At 40.9% G+C, this 24,964-nt stretch overlaps 1 non-coding gene and 1 pseudogene across 1 annotated transcript; one reads left to right on the plus strand and one right to left on the minus strand.

Moving 5' to 3' along the window:
* Nucleotides 1-395: 395 nt before the first annotated feature.
* On the minus strand, nt 396-498 carry LOC138880556 (small nucleolar RNA R71). The gene has a single exon (XR_011403290.1). It is a non-coding gene; the product is annotated as a small nucleolar RNA R71 (small nucleolar RNA).
* An 8,108-nt stretch (nt 499-8,606) lies between these two features.
* On the plus strand, nt 8,607-10,552 carry LOC104242109 (pescadillo homolog; annotated as a pseudogene).
* The last annotated feature ends 14,412 nt before the right edge of the window (nt 10,553-24,964 follow it).

A 24,964-nucleotide genomic window follows, 5' to 3' on the forward strand; every position in this document is an offset into this window, starting at 1 on the left:
AAAACCCAGCGGTACCAATAGTGCCAGAGGCTGCTCTCTATGACTGGGCACAACCCACAGCTGAAAATATATCCACAGCCATTGTAGTTCCGTAGATACAGGCTGAGTCATTCCAAATTACGAATAACATGCTGCACTTGTTGCAGAACAAGGGACTATTTTCGGGGTCGCAAGTCGAAGATCCTCAATAGCACTTAAAGAACTTCCTCTCTATCTGCAAAACCCAAAGGCATCCCAACGTAACTCCTGAAGCAATAAAGTTGTTATTGTTTCCATTCTCAGTGACAGGAGCTGCCCAGACTTGGCTAAACTCACTTCCCATAAATTATATAACAATTTGGGATGAGTTAGTCAGGCAATTCTATAACAAGTTCCACACACCCAATAAGACTGCTTAACAAATTGATGAAATTTTGAGTTTTAAACAGAGACCAATGGAGACACTGCATGAAACATGGGAGCGCTTTAAAGGGATGTTGTATGCCCGCACCATGGTATTCCAGATCTGATGTTGGGGTAGCGGTTTTACATGGGATTGTCAGATAGCGTGAAGAATATTGTTGATGCTTCAGCTGGTGGAGCATTTTTGAGCAAAACATGGAGAGAAGGCCAGAGTCTGCTTGACAGGATGGCACAAAATTCAGGATGGACAACCAGGAATGCACCTATCACTCCAGTGGTTCACTCAGTGCCCTTAGATCCATCCAACTCTATGGCTGAAAATATGGCCACCTTATTGACACAGATGAGTATACTCACCAAAAAGGTGGAAGAGTCAGGGCAAAAGCAACAGGTACACATCGTAGATACTACCAATGGGGGCTTGTGCGCATCTTGCATTAGTCAGCCAATCGGTAACCAATGGAATGCAGAACATGATCATCACCACTACCCTAAAGACATAAATTATGTGTCTAATTATGGAGGCCAGAGACAGGGTGGTCAGAATTGGGGCCAACAAAATCCGCAATACAGGCCAGTTCATCCACAATTCAACAATAGAAACATGGGAGGTATGAGACCCCCTAACAATATGGCACCTTACCCAAGGCCATAGGGATATAATAATCAGAATCAGCAGCAGGGGTATCACCCTCCTCGGCAGCAGCATGGTGGAAGGCAGGAAGATGGGTTTGCTAAACTTGAGGCAATGATGTAGCAGGTTATTGGGTCTAATGCAAAGATTAATGAGAGAGTGGATGCACATGATGCAGCAATCAAGAATATTGAAGTACAGGTGGGCCAAATTTCTATGTCTCTGAACAATCGTCCTCATAGGACACTACCTGCAGACACCCAGATAAATCCAAAAGATCAAGGCTCAAAGTAGCTGATGGCGGTAAGTCCACGTAATGGAAGAGATCTGGATGTAGAGCAAGAGAGGGCTCTAGAAACTAGACAAGCTGAGACACTTATACCAGTGCCCATTGAGCTGGATGAGTCAACAAAACTGACAGAGGTTCTAGTCCAGCCTGCCCAGGAAGAAAATAGCATTCAGAATGCGACCGAGAAAAAAGCTGAGATAGTCCAGGAACCAGTAGTTGATGTAGCAGCTGATAAGGATCAATCCCAGTTGATTGGGAAGAAGAGACCTCCTGCACCTTTCCCTCAGAGGCTGGCTAAGTACCAAAAGGAGGAACAATACAAGAAGTTCTTCGAAATGCTGAAACAAATCCAGGTAAACATACCATTGATTGAAGCTTTGAAGGAGATGCTTGGGTATGCGAAAATGATGAAGGACTTGATGTCCCGAAAGTTTGATTTCCAAGACTTGGCCATAGTTACTCTTACTCAGACATGTAGTGCAGTGGTGACTAGACCAATTGCAGAAAAGCTGTTTGACCTAGGGAGCTTTACAATTCCATGCACTATTGGTAATTTTGCTTTTGCTAAAGCACTGTGTGATCTAAGGGTCAGCATCAATCTTATGCCCCTGGCGATTTAAAAGAGGCTGGGCATTGGAAGAGCCAGACCCACCTCTATGTTGTTGTTGCAGCTGGCTGACAGGACAGTGAAACGACCCTCTGGTATACTGGATGATGTGCTAATTCAGGTAGGGAAATTTGTGTTCCCTGTAGATTTTGTGATCTTAGACTGCAGAGTGGATGAAGAGATTCCCATAATTTTAGGAACAACATTCTTGTCCACAGGAAGAGCTCTCATTGATTGTGAAACCGGGGAGCTCAAGATGAGATTGAACGATGAGGAGATAACATTCAATGTACAGAAATCTATGAGGCGACCAAGTGAGTTCGCCAATTGTTCTCTTATTGATGTCGTGGATGTAATCGTAGAGACTGATGATGAGGTGCTAACCATTGAGGACCCCCTTGCTACATGTTTAATGAATTTGGATGAGGTGAATGGTAAGGAACTGGCGGAATGGGTGTTGGCATTAGAGGGTAGAGGGTTCTGGGATAGAACTCTAGAATTTGAGCCCTTGCACTTGGAAAATCGAGAGACTCCTCCAGCCAAGCCATCTATCGAAGAACCACCAAAGTTGGAGTTAAATCCATTGGCCAACCATCTCAGGTATGAATTCCTTGGACCTAACTCCACATTACCTATTATTATCTCATCTAGTTTGTTAGATGTGCAGGCGCAACAACTCTTGCAGGAACTTAAGGAGTCCAAGACCGCCATTGGGTGGACCATGGCAGACATAAAGGGGATCAGCCCCGCCTACTGTATGCACAAAATTCTACTGGAAGAGGGACACAAACATTTCAGGGAACACCAAAGAAGGCTGAACCCTAACATGAAGGAAGTGGTGAAGAAGGAAGTAATAAAGTGGTTAGACGCGGGAATTATCTTCCCAATCTCTGACAGCAGTTGGGTTAGCCCAGTTCAATGTGTACCTAAAAAGGGTGGCATGACGGAAGTTAAGAATGAAAACAATGAATTGATCTCTACAAGAACAGTCACGAGCTGGAAAATTTGCATGGATTATAGAAAGCTAAATCTAGCCATTCGGAAAGACCACTTCCCACTTCCCTTCATTGATCAGATGTTAGACAGACTGGCAGGGAGGTCACACTTCTATATTTTGGACGGGTACTCAAGATACAACCAGATCTCCATTGCACCGGAGGACAGAGAGAAGACCTCTTTCACTTGCCCTTATGGCATTTATGCCTTTCGGAGGATGCCCTTTGGCCTATGCAACGCACCTGCCACATTTCAATGGTGCATGATGGCCATATTCACTACATGGTAGAGGACATAATGGAGGTGTTCATGGATGACTTCTCAGTGGTGGGGAATTCATTTGATGAGTGCCTGATAAATCTGACGCGTGTGCTGAAATGGTGTATCAAGACTAACTTGGTTCTGAACTGGGAGAAGTGCCACTTCATGGTACAAGAAGGCATAGTCTTGGGGCACCGGGTGTCAAGCAAAGGAATTGAGGTGGATCGTGCTAAAGTGGATGTAATAGCAAAGCTACCTCCTCCAACTTCAGTAAAAGCAATCAGAAGCTTCCTTGGGCATGCCGGTTTCTACCGGAGATTCATAAAAGACTTCTCAAAAATTACCAACCCTCTCTGTAAGTTGTTAGAAAGAGATCACCGTTTCTTGTTTTCTGATGATTGCAGGGTAGCATTCGAGGAGCTGAAAAAGAGACTGGTCACAACACATATCATTGTTGCCCCCAACTAGGAGCAACCATTCGAACTTATGTGTGATGCCAGTGACTACGCAGTGGGGGCAGTGCTGGGACAGCGGAAGGACAAGTTGATGCATCCAATCTACTATGCTAGTAGAACGCTGAGTGGAGCCCAGCTGAACTATACTGTGACTGAGAAGGAGATGTTGGCTGTGGTGTTTGCTTTCGACAAGTTCAGATCATATCTGATTGGTTCTAAAGTAATTGTATACACTGATCATGCAACTCTCAGGTACTTGATTGAGAATAAGGAGTCTAAGCCGCGCCTGATTTGTTGGGTGTTGCTGCTGCAAGAATTCGACCTTGAAATTCGTGACCGTAATGGCACAAAGAACCAAGTCGCTGATCATCTATCACGACTTGAGGGAGCTGAAAGTGCAGTTGAGGTTGAAGATATTCTGGAAACCTTTCCAGACGAGCAGCTGCTCGCTACTAATCTTGAGGAAGCGCCATGGTATGCAGACTTTGCAAATTACCTGGCCTGCGGTATAGTTCCCTATGACCTTTCATCTGTACAAAAGAAAAAATTTTATCATGACTGCCACATGTATTATTGGGATGAGCCTTACCTGTTTAGAATTTGTGTTAACAATATGATCCGGAGGTGTGTCCCCGAGATAAAACAATCTTCTGTTTTGCAGGCTTGTCATGCATCGGCTTATGTAGGACATTTTGGAGGGGTCAGGACAGCTGCAAAAGTGCTTGAGGCCGGATTCTTTTGGCCAACAGTGTTTAAAGATGCTCACCAATGGGTGAAGGGCTGCAATGAATGTCAGCGGACCGGGAACATTTTCCGTCGCCATGAGATGCCCATGAACCCAACTCAAGAGGTGGAAGTGTTTGATGTCTGGGGGATTGACTTCATGGGTTCCTTCGTCAGCTCCTATGGCAATAAGTACATACTTGTTGCTGTGAATTACGTGTCCAAATGGGTAGAAGCTAGAACATTGCCCACTAATGATGCAAGAGTGGTGGTGGGGTTTTTGAAGAAGAACATATTCACCAGATTTGGGACACCAAGAGCGATTATCAGTGACGGAGGCACTCACTTCTGTAATAGAGCTTTCAAGAAGTTGCTTGCAAAGTATGATGTACGCCATAAGGTGGCTACCCCTTATCACCCGCAAACTAGTGGGCAGGTTGAAGTGTCCAACAGAGAGATAAAGAGTGTGCTAACCAAGACTGTGAACGCCACAAGAACTGATTGGGCGAAAAAGTTAGATGATGCACTCTGGGCCTATAGAACTGCTTTTAAAACACCGATTGGTATGTCACCATATAAGTTGGTGTTCGGGAAGGCCTACCATTTGCCAGTGGAACTTGAACATAGAGCGTGGTGGGCACTGAAACAGCTAAATCTAGACATCGAGGCTGCGGGCACAACGAGAATCATAGAATTGCATGCACTCGACGAGTTCAGACATATTGCTTTTGAGAGCACAAGCTTGTACAAGGAAAGAATGAAGAGGTTGCACGACAAGAACATTGTGGAGCGAAATTTCAATCCTGGAGATATGGTGTTGCTTTATAACTCACGATTAAGGCTATTTCCGGGTAAACTCAGGTCACGATGGTCTGGACCATTTAGAGTGGTTGAAGTTTTCCCTTCATGTGTTGTCGAGATTGCCACAAAGAAAGAATCTCGTACATTTAGAGTCAATGGGCAGAGATTGAAACTATATGTGGGCATGTGCGAACCAAAGGAAGTGTCTGAGCTACACCTGACTGAACCACAGAGGTCGAGCGAGCCTTAAATGCGCTCATCTGCATCGTGCCGCGACGTTAAATCAGGCGCTTCATGGGAGGCAATCCACGAATGTGTTGTAAGTGTAATGCATAAAAAAAAGTAACAAGAACATGCCCAGACCGCGGTCCCAGCGTAACCGCAGTTGGATCGCGGTCAAGGACCTCTTCTGAAAGAAGTCTACCGCGGTCCCCGCGTAACCGCGGTAGGACCGCGGTCAAATACCCCCTCTGAAAGAGGTCTACCGCGGTCCCAGCGTAACCGCGGCAGACCAGCGCGGGCCAGATAAGTGCATATTTTGTTTCCCCCCCCCCTTTTAATAAACCTAACCCCCCACTATTCCCCCAAACCCTTCTTTTCTTCAAACCACCCGCAACCCCCATCCCCTTCTCTCTTCTCTTCTCTCTTTCACACCATCTCCTATCCCTCAAACCTCCATTGTTGCCCCTCCTTTCTTCTCCATCTCTCTCTCTCTTCAACCTATCCCTTCCATTCATCCTCAAGGTAAGCTTCTCTATTCTTTTCTCTTTCTTTTCCATAACTTAGTATAATGAGTAGTCTAAATTAGTTTCAATTAAACCCTAGGTAGTGTTTTAGTGTAAATTTTTTTAATTTTTTTTCTTTCTTTTCTTTCCTTTTCTCCATTATTTGTTTCTTTTGGACATGATTGATGCTTAAATGATTGGGTTTTTATTGTGCTTAACTTGGGGGCGATTTTTAGAATGTTTGGAGGCCTAAACAAATTTTTTAGGGTGAAGCTTGGTGGAGGGGCCTAAATGGCCGAAAATTGGGGTGTGTTGTAAAATTTTGGAGCACTTTGTGCCCTTCTTAGTTTGTGGTGGTGGTAGCATTTGACATGATTCCCTTGTGGGAGATTGTGTGGGGTATTATATGGTGAAATTGTAGAATTAATAGTGGTGTGAGGGCAATAGTGGAGGTTGTCAACTCTGGGCACCTTACTAATTGGGCATACTGGTATTGATAGACAAAAGGAAACTGTTTGGTGCCATCAGGTGGCGAAGTCTGAGTACCCATCCGATTGGCACATGTTAGGATGCATAAGATTGTTACCCTGAATTGTCTGCAGGTAATATGGCTCGCAAAAGGCGAAAGAGCTCGGCAAGTACTTCCCAAATGCCAATATATGATGCCACCAGGTTCCAGTCACAGGAGGCAGAGGACGCGTTTCATGCTAAGGCCACCAAAAGCTTTGTCCCTGAGATTCCTGTTGATAGGGATGCCCTCCGTATGGAAAAAGCATACATGTATGAGGAAATCAGACGGAGGGAGATGGAGTTCTTGTTTGATGAACCTGAGACGGCAAACCCAATAATGGTCCGGGAGTTCTACGCGAACTGCCCGGAACATTTGTGCCGGTCTGCGATTGTGCGGGGCAGGGTGGTAGATGCCTCAATTCTGAAGATTCGCCAGGTCTTGCAGCTGCCCCAGTTCACTGGTGACATTGATCATTACCACGACACCCAAGGGGTCACTTGGGACACTATGATTGAGACAATCTGCGCAGGGGGTCGACCAATCTGGCTACAAGAAAACATTACCCTTCACTCCAAGTCGTTCACACATGAGGCTAAGTGCTGGTTCACCATTATTTGCAGCCGGTTATTGCCCACGGGAAATACGACAGATGTGAACCACCTACGGGCTCTATTGGTGTGGTGCTTCGTCACCAAGAAAGACTTTGATGTGGCGAGAATTATTGGAGATGAAATGATCCTTCGGTCACCTCTACTATCTAGGGGGTTTTACTTCCCCTCACTTGTGACAAGGTTGTGTCTGCTGGATGGTGTCCCCACCAATCCTACAGATGGATCTTTGCCTGCAAAAGCGGCATTCAGAGCTTCAAAGATCATAGTGGGCAGAAATGCACCCACAACCATTGAGCTTGATGATGAGGATGACGCCCCAGCACCCATGGCACCATCCAGGAGATCCTATGATGGAGCTGGATCCTCTCGGTGACCCCATACTGGGGCAGGGTTCTCTAGATCACAGTCCAGCCAACCCATGTTGCATTCTTTGGAGGAAGAGGTGGCAGATCTTCGCTCCTCGATGGATGGCATGCATGTGTGTATGGATGCCATGTCTCAGTGGCAGGCCAGGTCTGAGATCCGGATGATAGCTTGGTTCCATGCTTTGGGGAGGGCTTGTCATGTGGATCCCAGCACCGTCTCCGACTCTGAGTGATGCTCAGGGAAGTCTTCTTACCCTTCTGCACTTTATTTGTGTTATGACATGGGGACATGCCATATTCTTTTTATGTGGGGTGGGAGACTTGCTTTAGTGGTGTATTCTTAGTGTACATATACATTGATTGTAAAATAAATAAATGTAGGAGACTCTTCCCGAGGACGGACCACTTGGAAAGTACTCTTGAGGGAAGTAGTCCATTTAGATTTTTTTTATTTTATTTTTCTTTTTAGGTAGTGTAGTAATTCCTCCTTGGTTTTTCTTTTGACCACGGTTCTTTTCCAAGGGCTTTTCATGAACCGGGTTAGGTAAATTTTTCTTTAATATTTTTAGGACCCTTAGGACTCTATTGGACCAAGATGGGTGAAGACAAGAATGCAACCCGTAATGTACACACCTGCAAATAACTAAAACGAACTTGAGGGTGCGACGTCTAGGCTCGTTTGTAGACTCGTAATTTTATACCTTAATTCTGCACACCTTGTCTTTCTTGAACGCTCACGTGAGTGTGTTGACAAACTAATTCGGAATGAGTTACATGACAAGTGTGTGTGAGATAATACTTGTATTCTGTGCTTGCATGCGATACCTAGAACTTGCTCTGTGTGTTTGCAAAGCGAAATAGAAGTTGTTTGGCCTTAGAGATGATTGAGGTAGTTCTTTGTGTAGCCTGTATAATTATGAATCCACCTGTACATATTGCCATAGTTAACCCCTTAGAGCCTGAAGCCTGTTCTTTGATAACCTTACAATAACCTACATCCTGTGTTTGAATAGTTTGACTGTTTGAACCTGTACCTCCTAGAATCACTTGAATCGTTAAAGAGCATATAAAAGTCAAAGTGTGGGGTGGTAATGGAGTGGGAAAAGGAAAATCAGGAAAATACTTGAATGGTGCAATGGCTGTTAAAAATAAAAAAAATAAAAAGAGAAAAAAAAAGAGGTCAGTTGCACCTAAAGAAAAGTGGGGGGGGGGGGCTTTACCCTAAAGCCGCCATCGACCGCCTCTAACGTATTCTGCATCTATGCTGAAGCATTACAGGCCTACTGGAAAGAAAAAGGAAGGAAATGCAGCAAGATATATTACAAAATCACAAGCTGTGAAATACCTTCAAGTCAGTTTATCACTGTTCAGGAAGCTATGCATCTTGAAAGGTATTTTCCCCCGTGAACCAAAGAAGAAGGTTAAGGGAAACCACCATACCTACTATCACACGAAAGATATTTTGTTCCTTAAACATGAGCCCTTACTCGAGAAGTTCAAAGAAATGCGAGCATACGAGAAAAAGATTAAAAAAGTAGTCTCAAAGAAAAACCGGGATCTTGCTGAACGCCTGTTAACTCGAAAACCCACTTATACCCTTGACATGCTTATTCGAGAGAGGTACCCTAAATTCATTGATGCACTTAGAGATTTGGATGACTGCCTTAGTATGGTGCACTTGTTTGCTGCATTGCCTGCTGTAGAAAGAGAGAAGATATCGGTAAACCGTGTCCATAACTGTCGAAGTTTGAGCCATGAATGGCAAGACTACATTTCGCGCACCCACAAACTATAGAAAACATTTATATCAGTGAAAGGAATATATTACCAGGCAGAAATAGATAGGCAAAAAATCACTTGGTTAACTCCACATGCATTGCAACAAGTACTTCCTGCTGACGTTGACTACAGCATTATGCTGACTTTCTTGGAATTTTACGAGACACTCCTAGCTTTTGTTAATTTCAAGCTTTACCATTCAATAAATGTGAAATATCCTCCCATTCTTGATTCTCGGCTTGAAGCTTTAGCTGCTGATCTTTATGCATTATCTAGGTTCTTCGATAGTAGAGCCTCTACGACAGAGACAAAAACTGCTAGTATCTTTGACTCTGATGTGAGTAAGGACCTGGGAGAGGGGACAAACTATGATGAATCTGAACTTAGACTGGCTCAACTTCAATAATAGCTCCCTTCCAATGAACCAGGTGCCTTAATGCACCTTGTTCAAAATGCTGCAGAAAGTGATGAAGATGATTCCGAAACAAGAAAATGCAAAGCATTTTTCAAGGATGTCAAGTTCTTCTTGAGTTGTGAGGTTCCGAGAGAGTCACTATTGTTTGTTATCCCTGCTTTTGGTGGTATAGTTTCTTGGGATAGAGAAGGGGCACCATTTAAAGAGACTGACCAGAGTATTACTTATCAGATTGTTGACCGTCCCACTCAGGGCCATAAATTCCTTTCCCGAGAATATGTCCAGCCACAGTGGATTTATGATTGTATTAATGCACGTATCCTTTTACCAGTTGATGAATATGTTGTGGGAAGGATTCCTCCACCACACTTGTCACCTTTTGTTGATAATTAGGCCGAAGGATATGTTCCTGAATATGCAGAGACCATCAAGCGTCTACAGGCAGCTGCAAGATAAGAAGTGCTTCCAATGCCAGGGGTGGGAAAAGAGTATTTGGACGACCCTCAAAATTTACTTGTGGAAGGCGTCATTGACCGTGCTGAAGCTATTGAAGCTGCCAAGAAAAAATGCAAGATGTCAATTCTTCAGAAGCAGTATCATGATGAACTAAAAAAAGAACTTGGAAGTACCCAAATTTCTACTGCTTCAGATGGGAACAAGGATAGTATTTCTGAGGACATTGATACTGGAGGAGATTCTATTCCAGATATAAGACAAATTTCCAAGGACGCAGACAACATGTTCGATGTTCTCATGCCTCGTAAAAAGAGGAAGCTACTAGATGCTATGAAGAGGGGCAAAGAGAAGAAACAAGCTAATGTTGACCGTTTGAAGCAGAGGAACAGAATGATTAAAGAAGGAAAAATATCAGAGAAATAAGGAAGCAGTTAATTATGCCTGTCATTTAAAGTTATTTTCATTGTGCTGTAGTCTTTCTTCTGCTTTTCTTTTGTACTGGTAATTCTATAATCTTGTATATTAGTTTATGTACTGCCAATCGGCTAAAAAAAAGTGGGGGTAGCCTATGAAACAAGTGTGGAAGAATGATTGGGTTGAACATGGAAATTAGAATAAAGGGAACAATTGTATTAAAAGTGTTTAGGGAGGTTAGTCACTATATCCAAATATATCCTACACGTCCCTTAGCCTACATTATAACCAAATAAAGACCTCTTGATCTTGGACTGAACAACTCGATTAGTAGAGTATTACACTAAGGGCAAGCTTATGGTGTATCTATGTGGCATGTGAATGTTCTTTGCTGAGAGTGAGTGGATTCGTTCTATCTATAGTTCCTTGTTGCTTGATTTTATGTGTGTGGAACTTCTCTCAGAAATGTGATGTGAGGGCATGTGACTCAGTAAGAAAAAGCAAGTTTTCACCTCTGTTTAGAGTAACTAGAGTAAGCACGAGTGTGGCATGGCATTAGAGTCTTCATCTGAGGTGTGGCTGTTGCACTGCTTAGATTGTTCTTTCATAATGGTGGGTGTGACATAAACTGGGTAATGCATCGAACGATTAGGCCTAGAAGTGTGGTTCAACTTGCTCGAGGACGAGCAAAGATTTAAGTGTGGGGTGTTGATAATAGGTGAATTGGACTATAATTAGGCCCTCAAGAACCACCTTCTTGTATAGTTTTTATGGTAAAAAGTGATAACAAAATGCTCTGATTAGTGTTTTTCATGCTTTGCAAGCTATATACAATCAAAGAAGTCTATGGAGTACTTTTGGGATCAATTACGGAGAAAAAGAGGCAATCTTACAATATCCGCTAAGTGCACCACACGAAGGCAGCAAAATCAAAACTGGAGATGGACTGTCGCGGTACCGGCGTAACCGTGGTCGGACCACGGCAAAAGGCTGTTGTGGATTTTGAAAGGCTAGTTGGCCGCGGTCCTGGCGTAACCGCGGTAGGACCGCGATATGAAGCGGAAAATTGAGGGACTGAAGTGCAAAATACGGGATTTTTAGCCCAAAACCCTATATTAAACAACAGAACTCGCCCAAGGGAGGCATGGAATGTTTTTAGAGTACTTTGGCAAGAAAAAACAAGTGTGAAAGATCACCCAAAACATCATATTTTCTTCTTCTCTTTATTTTTCTGGCAATTTTGATCATGAATATTTTCATAGTTTATTTACCCATTGTCATGAGTAGCTAAATCCTTTATCTAGAGTTTTGATGGAACTTATTGAAGGATGAACTTCTTGATTATGTTAATATAGTTTGCCAGTTTAATCTCTATTTGTTCAACTATGTATTTGTTGTAGTTAATTGACATGATCCTCAATTAGTTGTGCCTAATTAGTGTGCATAACTCGGGAGAGAGTGCATGTTTAGGTGATTGTTGAACAACACCACTCCCAAAGTATAAGAGGGCTCTATAACTGCCAGTTTAAAGGCGGGATTAGGGATAACGAAGTCTTGGGTGCAATCTAAAGTGAACTATAATAAACAAAGCCAACTAGCGTATCTCGGGAGAGTGCGTCTAATAAATTATCGTGATTACTCGGGAGAGATTCACGGTAAAAAGAGTGCTCATGATTGATAGTGATGTGTTGGTAAATCTATATAAAATATAAACAGAAGGGATTCCATCAATAGGGGAAATCACTACCTTAGAACCTTCTCATTATTGTTCACAACTTAAGCATATTTAGTTTACAACTGTTTATTTACTTTCAATCTTAGTTATTAAATATACCATCAACTGTTATTCACAACGTTTGGGGAAGTTGATTCTAAAGAATTTAGTAAGTCCAATGAAAGTAATTGATAGGTTAATTCTCTATGGATTCGATTCTGGGCATAAATACTCAGGTTATATTTGCAACGCCCGCATTGTTCTTTTATAAGGCATAGTTGGGCGTGATCACAGATCCAATGTGTTTAGTACAGATGTCGACTTAATTAATTACTTAAAAGCTTAATCGTTCATGAATATATGCTTTTCAAATTCAATGATGTGAATGCTATTAGAAAAAGACGTGGGAAGTGGTGGTAGTGGTCAATTCAAAAAGGAAAAGAAGAATAATGAGCATAGATTAAAAGAAAAAATTCTATTTTGTATCTCATACAACTGACACTAATTGTATCAGACAACTTTTTTGTTTCACAGTTTTGTAGATCCAGATTTCTGTGGATCCAAAAGTGTAAGATTGTGGTCCACAAATTTGTGAGACAAAAAGGAATAAAACTTCTCGACTAAAAGGGATTAGAAATGTTTGAAAATCTAGTGAATTCTATTTCCTCGAATTCACGTGAATATTTTCTTGTGTAACTAACAAAAGTTAATATTGCAAGTGAAACTGTAATACTATAACATAATGAAACAGTAATATTTTTGAAACAGAAAACAGAATCAAAAGTAAAGCTTAATCTCGAAATAATCAAATATAATATGAAAATAAATTTCGGAATGAAAATCGAGCCCACTAGATGCACAGTGTATCCTTAAGGAAATTATTTCCCTCAAATACCTGAAATATTGGAATATTATCCTCCCATGATAGAACGATTTAATCATCAGAGTATTGGTACCAAAAATGCTGGTAAACGACGGACCACTTAATGACTGTAAATCACACTGGAATTTACTTGTACAGAAGAAGAAGAAGAAGTTCAGAAAATTTTGTAAAGAAAGATTCTGGGATCAAGATATAATAGCCATTTTCTGGCACTGTTTCTAAATATTTGCAAGCTTTCAAAAACAACCATGGTTGTTGGAAGATGCGATAACGTTCAAAATATTTTGGAAAAATAATTTAAAATAATCGGGGAAAGAACCTGATATTTTATACTTCAATACCACACAAGAGGGGGGAAGGGGTGATTTGTGTGGTGTTCAATTTTTTGCTTAAACTGATTAAAGAAGAATCTGGTTCTTCTATGTGTTCCAACTACTACTGTTGTGGAATAACAAATACAAAAATTAAAGAACACAAAGATTTTACGTGAAAAACACCTGGCTCAAAAGGTGAAAAAACCACGACCTACTTTCCAGTAGGATTTTTCCAAACTCTCCACTAAAATCACTGAGCCAAAAACTGCATTTACAAAAACTCTTTTGTAAACCTAGGATTAACTCTAATCTCATTGTAGCACATAGGCTCAACTATTGCGACAACTTCAAGTTAACTCTAACTTGAAAACTCTGAGTACCAAATATAGTTGCTTCTAGATAAAGCAGAAAGGTACAATATGAAAACACCTACTACAATTGAACTAGAAATAAAAGACAGATACTTGGAACTGGTTCTTCTATCTGGTTCAAGTAGCTTCAGGTTTGCACGTTTGAATCACACATAAATTGCTTGCAAAATTGCCTTGCTATTTTGCTCTCAATTCACATTTAACTTCTGCTTATGTGTGTTACTTGTAAAGAGAACAATACTGATATTTATGGAGTTAGTAAATAAAGATTGACTAGAATTCTGATACTACTCTTCCTTGGTGGAAGAGTTCTAGTTGATCTCAACACCTAACTCTATCATTCTCTTAATCCGTGTTCTCTTTGAGTAAGGAGTCTTTTTCCTTATCCAATATGCAATCTTTTCGATTAGGATCAGGAGATATCACTTCTGGTAAGTTAGGTTTATCTCCTTTACGTACATCTCATATGCTTGAGTTGACCACATCTGTGCTTCACTAGGATGGACTTGGTCCATGTTTGAGTTCCTTTATCAATCTTCAAAACTCACCTTTACTTGGGCCAACAAATTCCCCCTTTTTGATGATGACAAACTCTATGCTTTTCACTCGCTTAGGCCTTATCAGAACTCAGCTCAAACATCAATGCAAAGTTAGAAAATTTCCACTTATCATCAAAGACCAGGTTCATTAGGTTATAAACATCACTTATTCAGAATATAAAGCACAATATCTTTTCCCCCTTTTGGCATCATCGAAAAGTTGCATAAACAAAGTGTTATCCCCAGAATTTTAAAAATTACTTATCGTCGCTGGGGAAACTGCAAGTGCATTCATGGATTAATCATCAGTAATAAAATATAAATATTCAAACTATCAAGGAAAAATAAACAGACATCAAGAGCAAAAACAACAAACTTCATTGATAAAGAATATGATTCTGCCACAATTCGCAAAAAGAAACAAAAACAGTTAAAACATGAGCAAAACAAGAAAAATCCCTAATTTGGGTCACTGAAAGGTCTAGACAAAGTTTAAGAAATGAAGGCTAATGAAATTAAGGTTTGGAAGAACTAGAGGGTTGGGTTTTGGCTTGGAGAAGGTGCAACATGTCTTGAAGAATGCCATCATTCTTCTCCTTTTATTTTGTGAGCTCAGTTCTGAGAGCGTCTCTCTCAAATTCAACCTCTGCCAATCGAGTCTTCAACCTAGCTATCTCAGCATCCTTTTCCCCCACTCTCCTGCAATAGAGCTCTAACCTTGCTATTGATAGGTGTCTTTTTAGATGAACCAGGTTCATTGGGAATGACATTGACCTCATAATCACAAGCAATCAGAGGGTTGATTCCAAAATGATCTTTGCTTGTGGACATCTCCCACTTCTTCAGTGGCACCTTACAACGAGCAAGAACAGTAGTGAGAATAAACCCATAAGGAGTGGCATGGGCCTTGAAGCCATTGATAACCCTATCAAGTAGCATGATCATAAATGCAGGCCAGTTGATCTGCCTTCCACTTTCAAAACACTCCATCAAAACCAAATCCATGTATCTAGCAATGTGTTTTCTTTCCTGCCCAGGCAGCAAACACTTTGTTAATTTGTGTGAGTTCACCAAACAGTAGAGTACCTAGTCCTCTACAAGATTCTGCTGAGAATGCTAGTAAAATAGTATGTAAATAAGGCAAAGGATTTTTAACTTCACTAACTTCCAATCTCCCCATTACAATCCACTTTACAATAACCCTATTGCAAAGACTTCAACTAACTTATGATGCTCTCATCACAATACACTCCATAACTATCCTAGTTACAAAGGCTTTGACTAACTTGTGATGTTTCCACCACAAGCCACATTGTCAACTACGGATACAAAGGTTTTTGCTTATGACTAAACCTAGCCACAAAATAAACTCAAGGAGTTTACGGATTTACAAAGGTTTCCTAATCAACGCTTCTAAGAAAGTAGGATAGGAGTTACAATGAAGAACACATAACAAAGACTCAACACAAGGTCCTAAGGACTTAAGATATCATCAATCTTGGATCAGGTCTTTGAGGTTGCAGCAACTTTGTTCTTGAGAGAGGTTCTTGAGAATATTTCCTTTTTTGATTTTGCAAGATGTTCAAGTGATCAGATCCCATGCACCAGGTTGTTATATTACAAAAGGAATTACCATGGTGATGTCAATTCACAATGGTGATGTCAAATCTTGATTAGTACATGTTTTTTCTCAATGGGAAGTGACTGTTGCACTGTCTGCTGCACTGTTGCGTGTACAGTTGAAGGCAGTCACTTTCTGCAGTTGATTTCCAACTGTAGTTAACTTGTACATTTGTCAGATAACCCTAAGGGACCAGGTCCCTGTTGTGTTCGTCTTTGTACAGTAGCGGACAGTCACTTTCTGCAGTTGTGTTCCAACTGTATAGTTTATTTGTACTTCTGTCAAGGGAGCACCAAGGGATCAGTTTCCTAATCTGGTTCTTGTGCACACTGCCCAGATTGTCTTGAGTTGAGTAACTTGAATGATGTTTTGGATAAACTCATTGTAGGTACACCTTGATCACATCACTTGAAGTGATGTGAGCACTTTAGTTGGTCAGAGAATGAGTGGGCGCTGGAAATAGTGCAGTGCGGCAGAATCTTCATTTCCAGCTGTGTCCAATTAACTTTGTACTGTCGTGAGGAACCCACAAGAGTATCAGGTCCTTGTTTGGGTTCCTACCTCCTGAAGCTGTAGCAAGTTCACATGTGGTTGGAATCCGTTAGATGCAGTGTAATCCAAGTGAGTCAGGTTCCCTATCTGGTTCTTGACATTAAGTTTGTTAGATCATCAAAACACAAGGCAAATATATTGAAAACCTATCAATTTCCCCCTTTTTGATGATGACAAGCTTAGCATTGAAAACGAGGAGTTAGAGTTCAGAGAACCAGATTGAATAATAGGAGACCACAGGTTCCCCCTGACTTTATGCCCTTACTTACACATGTTTCCCCATATGTTCCCCCTGACATTTTACTATCATTCTTGGTCTTTTATCTGGTTCCATATAGAAATTTTGTTAGATTATCAAAACATAGATTAAAAGACCTTAAGCCCATCAATTTTCCCCTTTTTGATGATGATAAACTTTTAACATTGATGACTATTTGACTTAACCAGATAAGGTACCAACCACTGCATAGTTTCCCCTCACTTTATTCTTCCCCCTGACATATGTTCCCCCGACTCGATTCTTCCCTCTTTGGCATCAACAAAAAGACACAGTCAGACAAAGAAGTCCAACAAAGCTAACTCATGCCACATATGTGCACACAATCATGATAGAAAAGAGAAGCAAAAAGGAAAACAAGCATTGTACAAGCAAAAGAAGAGTTGTTTTATTGATAAGAAATTTGATTTTTTCAACAGGAGCAGCAACGGTGAAATCCAACATGCCATTACAAAAAACAAACAAAAAAGAAAAACAACAGCCACAAAATCATTAGAGCAAAAGATAATGGCCACTGAGAGGATCCTAGGGGGCGCTAGAAGAGGGAGGCTTGGAAGAGGAGACAACAATGGTTTTTAGAGCCAGGTCCATGCGGGCATTTGCAGACAACTGTTAGTCAAGCAGTTTCTCCCACAGGTTATCCACTCGTTGCCTAAGTCCAGAACTTGTCTCATACCTGTCATCTCCTAGATTGTCGGGCAAGCGTGCGACCCTACAAGATTTTTCTAAGTTAACTCTCCTGCTTAAGGCTACTGGCACTTGGAATGGTCTTCATTGAACCAAGTCCTCCTACAATTGTTTCCCACTTTTGTTTTCTAGACATTTCAACAAACTTCCCGTTCCTGCTTGCAATAGCCATAATGTCACCTTCAAACAAATCTTTCTTAACCACAAACTTTTGTAGATCTTTTCACTAAGGAACTAGGTTCCTCCACAACATCTTTATCAACCTCAACCACTGGAATGTGTTTATCAGCCACAGCTTCCCCTATTTCATCAACCTCTTCTTCTTTTTCTTAATACTCTGCTTACTCTTCTGTAAGACAGACTCAAAAGCCTCTTTCTTCTACAACCACCTAGTGTGTTTTAGCTAAAAGAGAATCATGTTCTTCAACAGGTTCTTCTGTGACGGTGTCATGAACTGGAGACTCAAAAAGCACCAGAGTCCTTTCATTCCCTAATAATGGAGTTTCGGGTTTGAGGGATGAGTAGAGGTGACTGGAGATGAGGAGGAAACTGGTATGGGTACAATAGTATCAGGGATAGTGAAGAAGTGAGTTTCTGTTAATGGTGTTAAGAGAGGAGGATATGTGGGAGTGATGTTGATGGAAAGAGAAAAAGACGATTATTCGTTGGCCATGGTGAGAGAAGTGGTATAGAGTTCTGAAGGAAAAATTAAAAATATGCAAAGGGAGACAATGGTTTAGAACTGCTGGTATGAAAAGTCAAATGATGTGGCACTTGAATTAATTTTGCTATCCTTTTTTTGAACAAGCATGCGAAAAACACATTATTACTAATTTGTGGTGCAGGAACCGGGTTCTTGACCTGTTTTGTAAAAGAGTTTTTGCAGCTCTCCTCTGAAGTTCAACATTGTCCCTTTAGCTTCTATGATCATCATGTGTGTTTACCTGCAATGGTATAGATGTGAGTTAGGCCTAGTCAGAAAATACTTTAGCCAATTTTACCTTAGTGTGACTATCATATTCATGTCAGCAGAACCAGGTTCTCAATTAGGTTTTAAGTAATCCCAGTGCCATCTTATTTCTCAAAGTGTTCCCTGCTCAGAGCTTTGGTGAAGATATCTGCAATTTGATCTTCTGTACAACAAAATCTTATACAAATAAGACCCTTTTCCATATTGTCCCTGAGAAAATGGTGTCTGACAGCAATGTGCTTGGTTTTCATGTGTTGAACTGGGTTTTTGCCATGTTGAGAGCACTGGTGTTGACACATAGAAGCGGTATACAATCAATGTATACATCAAAATCTTCCAATTGTTGCTTGATCCACAGTGAATGAGCATATCACGAGGCAGCTGTAACATATTCTGCTTCAGCTATTGAGAGAGCTACTAAGTTTTATTTTCTTGTACCCTATGAGATAAAGCATGATCTAAGGAAATGAGACATTCAAGATTTGCTTTTCCTATCCACCAGATAACCTGCATAATCAACGTCAGCATAACTAATAAGGTTGAAATTGTCACCTGAAGGATAGTACAGAACCAGGTTCTATGTGCCCTTAAAATATCTCAGAATTCTCTTAGCAGCCTTCAGATGAGATTCCTTAGAATTTGATTGGAACCTTGCACATAATCTCACACCAAATACAATGTCTGACCTGCTGGCAGTAAGGTAGTGTAGAGATCCAATGATTCCCATGTTTCCATGTCAAACCTTTTCAAGAGTTCTTGATGCATTTCTGTTAACTGATACACGTTTCCTTTATGGACTGCTTCACTTGAAGATCCAGAAAGACATTCAGTTCCACCATCATACTCATTTCAAACTCATTTCCCATGAGTTTAGCAAATTATTCACATAATGAGTTAGTTGTAGCTCCAAATATGATGTCATCCATATAAATATGTCAACGAGCAGGTTCCTTCCCCGTTTCTTCAAAGACAATATATTGTCAATCTTTCCTCTTGTGAAGCCATTTTCCAAGAGAAACTTGGATAGTCTCTTTTACCAGGCTCTAGGGTCCTGCTTCAATACATACAATGCCTTATCCAATTTGAATACATGTTCAGGATGTACATGGCATTCATAAACCTAGAGGTAGCTTGATATAGACTTCTTCCTTGAGAAAACCATTCAGGAAAGCGCTCTTCACATCCATTTGGAATAGGGTGAATTCCATATGTGAATCAAAGGAAATGTGGATCCTAATAGCTTCCATGGGAGCTACTGGGGCAAAAGTCTCATCATAATCGATCCCTTCCTCCTAATTGTATCCTTGGACAGCAAGTCTTGCTTTGTTCCTTGTAGCATTTCCATGTTCATCCAGCTCATTCCCGAATACCCACCTGGTCCCTATGATGGTTCTGTTTGAGGGTCTAGGTACCAGGTGCTATACCTTGTTTCTTTCAAATTGATGTAGTTCCTCTTGCATTTCAGTAATCCAGTTTGCATCCTTCAAGGCTTCCTTGATATTTTTTAGTTATATTTGGGATAGAAATGCTGAGAAGGCTAGGGAATTTCTATTTTTTTATCTTGTCTGAACTCCAGAATCAAGGGGTGATTATATTATCAAGTGGATGGGAGATTTTGTGTTTCCAATTTGGGACTGAAGTTTGATTGGGAGAGAAACTGGTAAGTTAAATGGATTTCCCTGCACTCCTTGTTCTATTACTTGGGGAGTGCCTTGCACTGCATCTACAACTTTTTCTTCTGCTTCAGGGGTAGTAATGAAAGTACCAAGTTCCTCTTGAGAAGTAGAAGAGGATGTTGCATTGTCTCTCACCTGTCTCTTTCATCTTACTCATCAAATCATCCTTCCCATTTGAAACCCCAGATATTTTCCAGGGACAAAAAGTGGTTCATTATCTTAATCATCATTGTTTCCTTCTTTTTTAGATGAGGATGTCTCATTGAATAGCACATAAACACTCTTTCCATACGGTGTGCCGTTTTGTTGTAGACTTTGTGGGCTTTTCTTTGAGGGGAGTATCCCAGATGGATTCCTTCATTGCTTTTTGCATCAAACTTCCCAAGTTGGTCCTTCCCGTTGTTGAGAACATAACATTTTCATTCAAAGGTTCTCAGATGAGTAATCTTTGGTTTTCTTCCATTGAGTAGCTCATAGGGGGTTTTGTTTATGAGAGACCTGATCATACACCTATTCACCAAGTAGCAAGCAGTGTTTGTTGCTTCTGCCCAGAAATTTTTGGTGATTCCACTGTCAATGAACATTGTCTGTGCCATGTCTTCCAGAGTTCTGTTCTTTCTTTTAACAACACTATTTTACTGTGGAGTCCTTGGTGCTGAGAAGTTGTGAGTGATCCCATTTTCATTACAAACACATCAAATTTGGCGTTGTCAAATTTTGTCCCGTGGTCAGATCTGATGCATGCTACCTTCAATTCCATCTTCACTTAGATCTTCTTGACAAAGGCCACAAATACCTCGTAAGTCTCATCCTTTATTCTAAGAACAGTGTTCAGGGGAATCTTGAATTTGGCAGATCACGAACCAGGTCCTTCTGAATCAATTTATTCAGAAGTGAGAAAGCATGCATGCCCCAATCTTCTATGCCAAAGTTCTGCATCATCATCAACTGACTTCAAGCATCTCATATCACCAGATTGTAGAGATTCAAAATTTAGCAACGTACATGTTCTTGTGTCTTTTGGCTACTAAGACCACTTCGCTAGTTACCAGATTGGTAATTGTGCACACTTTTTGATAAGAACTCTAAATTGATCCCTTTATCATAGATTTGAAAGACACTCAGGAGACTGTACTTCAGGCCATCCACATAGACACGTTCAATTGAGTGTCAAAGAGGTTTTCCAACTTTTCCAATACCGAGAATGTACCCCCCTTTTCGAAAGGATACATTCCCTTCCTGCAAGGCTTTCAGTGAGAGAGAGTCCATGATGCTTCCAGTCATGTGCTTTGAGGATTCACTGTTCATGGTCCATTGCAGTACGCTTCCTTCCACTGTTCCCTGCACATCTAAATTATGGGTTAGATTTAGGAACCCAAACTAGTTTGGGTCCCTTGTTATGATAAAATAGATGGATAAGGGCTTTTCTAGTCCATGCAGGCAATATTGGTTTCTTGCGAGCGGTACCTTGTCCCCTGTTAGTAGTCACTTTGTTAGTAAACACTTTATTTTTCTGAACAGATTGAGCCCTGGCCTGGAAATTTTCTTTGAAGTGCCCATTGTTCCCACAGTGGGTACACAACCAGTTATCAGGAACTGTGACGTACTTATTGTGTGGGTTGTAAGGAGTTTTCTCCTTTTGGAACCCGATTCCCTGCCTGTTTCCACTATTGTTGAAGTACATGGCAGTGACAACATCTGAGGACCAGGTCCACTTGAGAGATTTCTCAAGATCACTTTTTACTTTTTTCAATTCAGCTTAAAACTGCCCGTTTTTCTCGAGTTAATCACATATCCTAGTTCTAGCAGCTTTCAACTCATTTTCAAGCCTAATGTGTTCCTCACTGGCTATCTCCTTTCCTTTTCTAGAATTTTCAGGTTTTGACTTAATCTCCAGTCTACCTATTGTTTCCCTTAGGTCTACAATTACTGTTAAGAGATCATTTCTTTCTTCTTTGAGGTTTTTAATGGTTTCCTTATGGTCGATAACTATAGACACTAAGTCATCTCTGGTTTGTTCAGCTTCTCCTAGTTCTAAGATCACGGAATCCCTATCCTCCACAAGACTATGATAGGCATCGATCAATACACTAGCTAAAGACATGAGTTTCTTAGGAGAGTAGGATTTCAGATTTCTCTGAACATACCTGAAATTTACCTTCTTGTTGTCATCATATTCATCATCATATGGTTGTTCCATCAATGCAAAGGTTAAGTTATGTTCATTTTCCTCGCCTTCACTTGCCATCATGGAGCTATCACCAGCATCGGTTTCATCTTCAGACTAACCAAATGCAAGAGCCTGTTTCACCACGTTGTAAGCATGTCTATTTTTCTTGAAGTCCTTGAAGGGCATCAGGTTTCTCTAAGCTATTTTTCAGTCTTATTCTTAGAGAACTCTTGCTTCAAGAGAGGACAGTCTTTGATGAAGTGTCCAGGATTTCCACACTTAAGACAAAGATTATAGTTTATTGGTTTGCTGGAGCTACCCCTTTTTAGCATTTCTCCATTTATTCCGACCATCTTCTGAAATCTTTTGGTTAGGTAAGCCATGTCACTGTCTTCCTCACTTGAGTTAGTTTTATCAGCTTCGAGCACCAGGTTCTTGTCATTTAAAATGGAAGTTCTTCCAGTACCTTTTTCAAGATTTGGTGGAGCACCCATAAGGATCCTTTCTAGGTATTAATCTTTTAGAAAGAACCTACTCTGATACCAATTGTTAATTTGTGTAAGTCCACCAAACAGTACAGTACCTGGTCCTCTACAAGATTCTGCTGAGAATGCTAGTAAAACAGTATGTAAATAAGGCAGAGGATTTTAACGTGAAAAAATCACACACAAGGGGATCAAAAAACTATGACCTACACCTATAGGTTTTTAACTTCACTAACTTGCAATCTCCCTATTATAAGCCACTTTACAATAACCCTATTGCAAAGACTTCAACTAACTTGTGATGCTCTCATCACAAGCCACTCTATAACTATCCTAGTTACAAAGGCTTTGACTAACTTGTGATGTTTCCACCACAAGCCACTTTGTCACACTACGGTTACAAAGACTTTTGCTTATGACTAAACCTAGCCACAACATAAACTCAGGGAGTTTACGGATTTACAAAGGTTTCCTAATCAACTCCTCTAAGAAAGCATGATAGGAGTTACAATGAAGAACACATAACAAAGACTCAACAACCCTAAGGACTTAAGATATCATCAATCTTGGATCAGGTCCTTGAGAGAATATTTCCTTTTCTGATTTTGCAAGACGTTCAAGTGATCAGATCCCATGCACCGGGTTGTTATATTACAAAAGACATTGCCATGGTGATGTCAATTCACAATGGTGATGTCAAATTTTGATTAGTACATGCTTTTTCTCAATGGGAAGTGCCTGCTGCACTGTCTGCTACACTGTTGCATGTACAGTTGCAGGCAATCACTTTCTGCAGTTACTTTCCAACTGTAGTTGACTTCTTCTGTCAGAGAACCCTAAGGGACCAGGTCCCTATTGTGTTCCTCTTTGTACAGTTGTGGACAGTCACTTTCTACAGTTGAGTTCCAACTGTATAGTTTACTTGTACTTCTGTTAGGGGAGCACCAAGGGATCAGGTTCCTAATCTGGTTCTTGTGCACACTGCCCAGATTGTCTTGAGTTGAGTAACTTGAATGATGTTTTGTATAAATTCATTGTAGGTACACCTTGATTACATCACTTGAAGTGATGTGAGCACTTTAGTTGGTCAGAGAATGAGTGGGCGCTGGAAACAGTGCAGTGCGGTAGAATCTTCATTTCCAGCTGTGTCCAATTGACTTTGTACTGCCATGAGGAACCCACAAGAGTATCAGGTCCTTGTTTGAGTTCCTACCTCTTGAAGCTATAGCAAGTTCACATTTGGCTGGAATCCATTAGATGTAGTGTAATCCAAGTGAGTTAGGATCCCTATCTGGTTCTTGACATTAAGTTTGTTAGATCATCAAAACACAAGCCAAAGATATTGAAAACCTATCACACTTGTTGACAAATTCAAACAGGACTTTGTGACATGGCTTCATTCCACTCTTATGCACAATCTTGGCCTTATTCACTTCTGTGACATCACAGAACTTCCTAGTAATGGCAAGGGCAGTAGGAAGGGAGCCCAGACTTGGCCATTTTTGCCTTGTGTAGTCATCATACCTTTCAGAAGGAATGTCAAGGATTTCACCCAGCTCTTTTGCATCAAAAGTCACTTGAACCCCTTTCACCTAGCTAGTAACTCTGCCATCCTTGACCTATACATTGGCCATGAACTCAATAATCTCATTTTGTGTCAGCCTACCATCCAACTAAAGGACCATGTCCTTCCATCTCTGAACAGCTAGAGCGTCAACCAGTCGAACCATCCCTGGTTCCTCCAAATCATTCAACAGTCTACCCTTCAAGATTCTTCGTTTTCCAAACTTGGTCAGCTTATCTTGTTCATAGTCAGATTCACCCTTTTCTTCACCACTCCAATCTTTTTCCTCAGTAATTTTAACTTGCTTGGCTTTTACAGCAGATCTTATTCTTTTAGCCAAAGAAGAGGGTTCAACATCCTTGGAAACAGATGAAGACATCTTTGAAGAAGTCTTGGTCTTCTTGGGCTTAGGGGTCTGAACCTCCATAGTCAAATGTTTATCCTGATGAACCGGGTCCATCGCATCCACATCAACAACCTCAACAGGCTCTGCAACCTTAGCTTTCCCTTTATCCATTCTTTTTTTCTTGCTTTCTGCCATAGCCTTTTGTAACTCATCCTCACTCTACTTCAACTTACTCTTTGTGGCCCTTCCTTTTGGTAGAGGAATCTCAGCAGTTGTTGGAGAAATAGCCTTTCTTTTCTTGGTAGTTTTTACAGTGCTGGGAGCTTTTGGTGTTGGGGTTCTCCTTTTCTT

Source organism: Nicotiana sylvestris, chromosome 10 (genome assembly GCF_000393655.2).
Source record: "Nicotiana sylvestris chromosome 10, ASM39365v2, whole genome shotgun sequence".
NCBI classification, from domain to species: domain Eukaryota; kingdom Viridiplantae; phylum Streptophyta; class Magnoliopsida; order Solanales; family Solanaceae; genus Nicotiana; species Nicotiana sylvestris.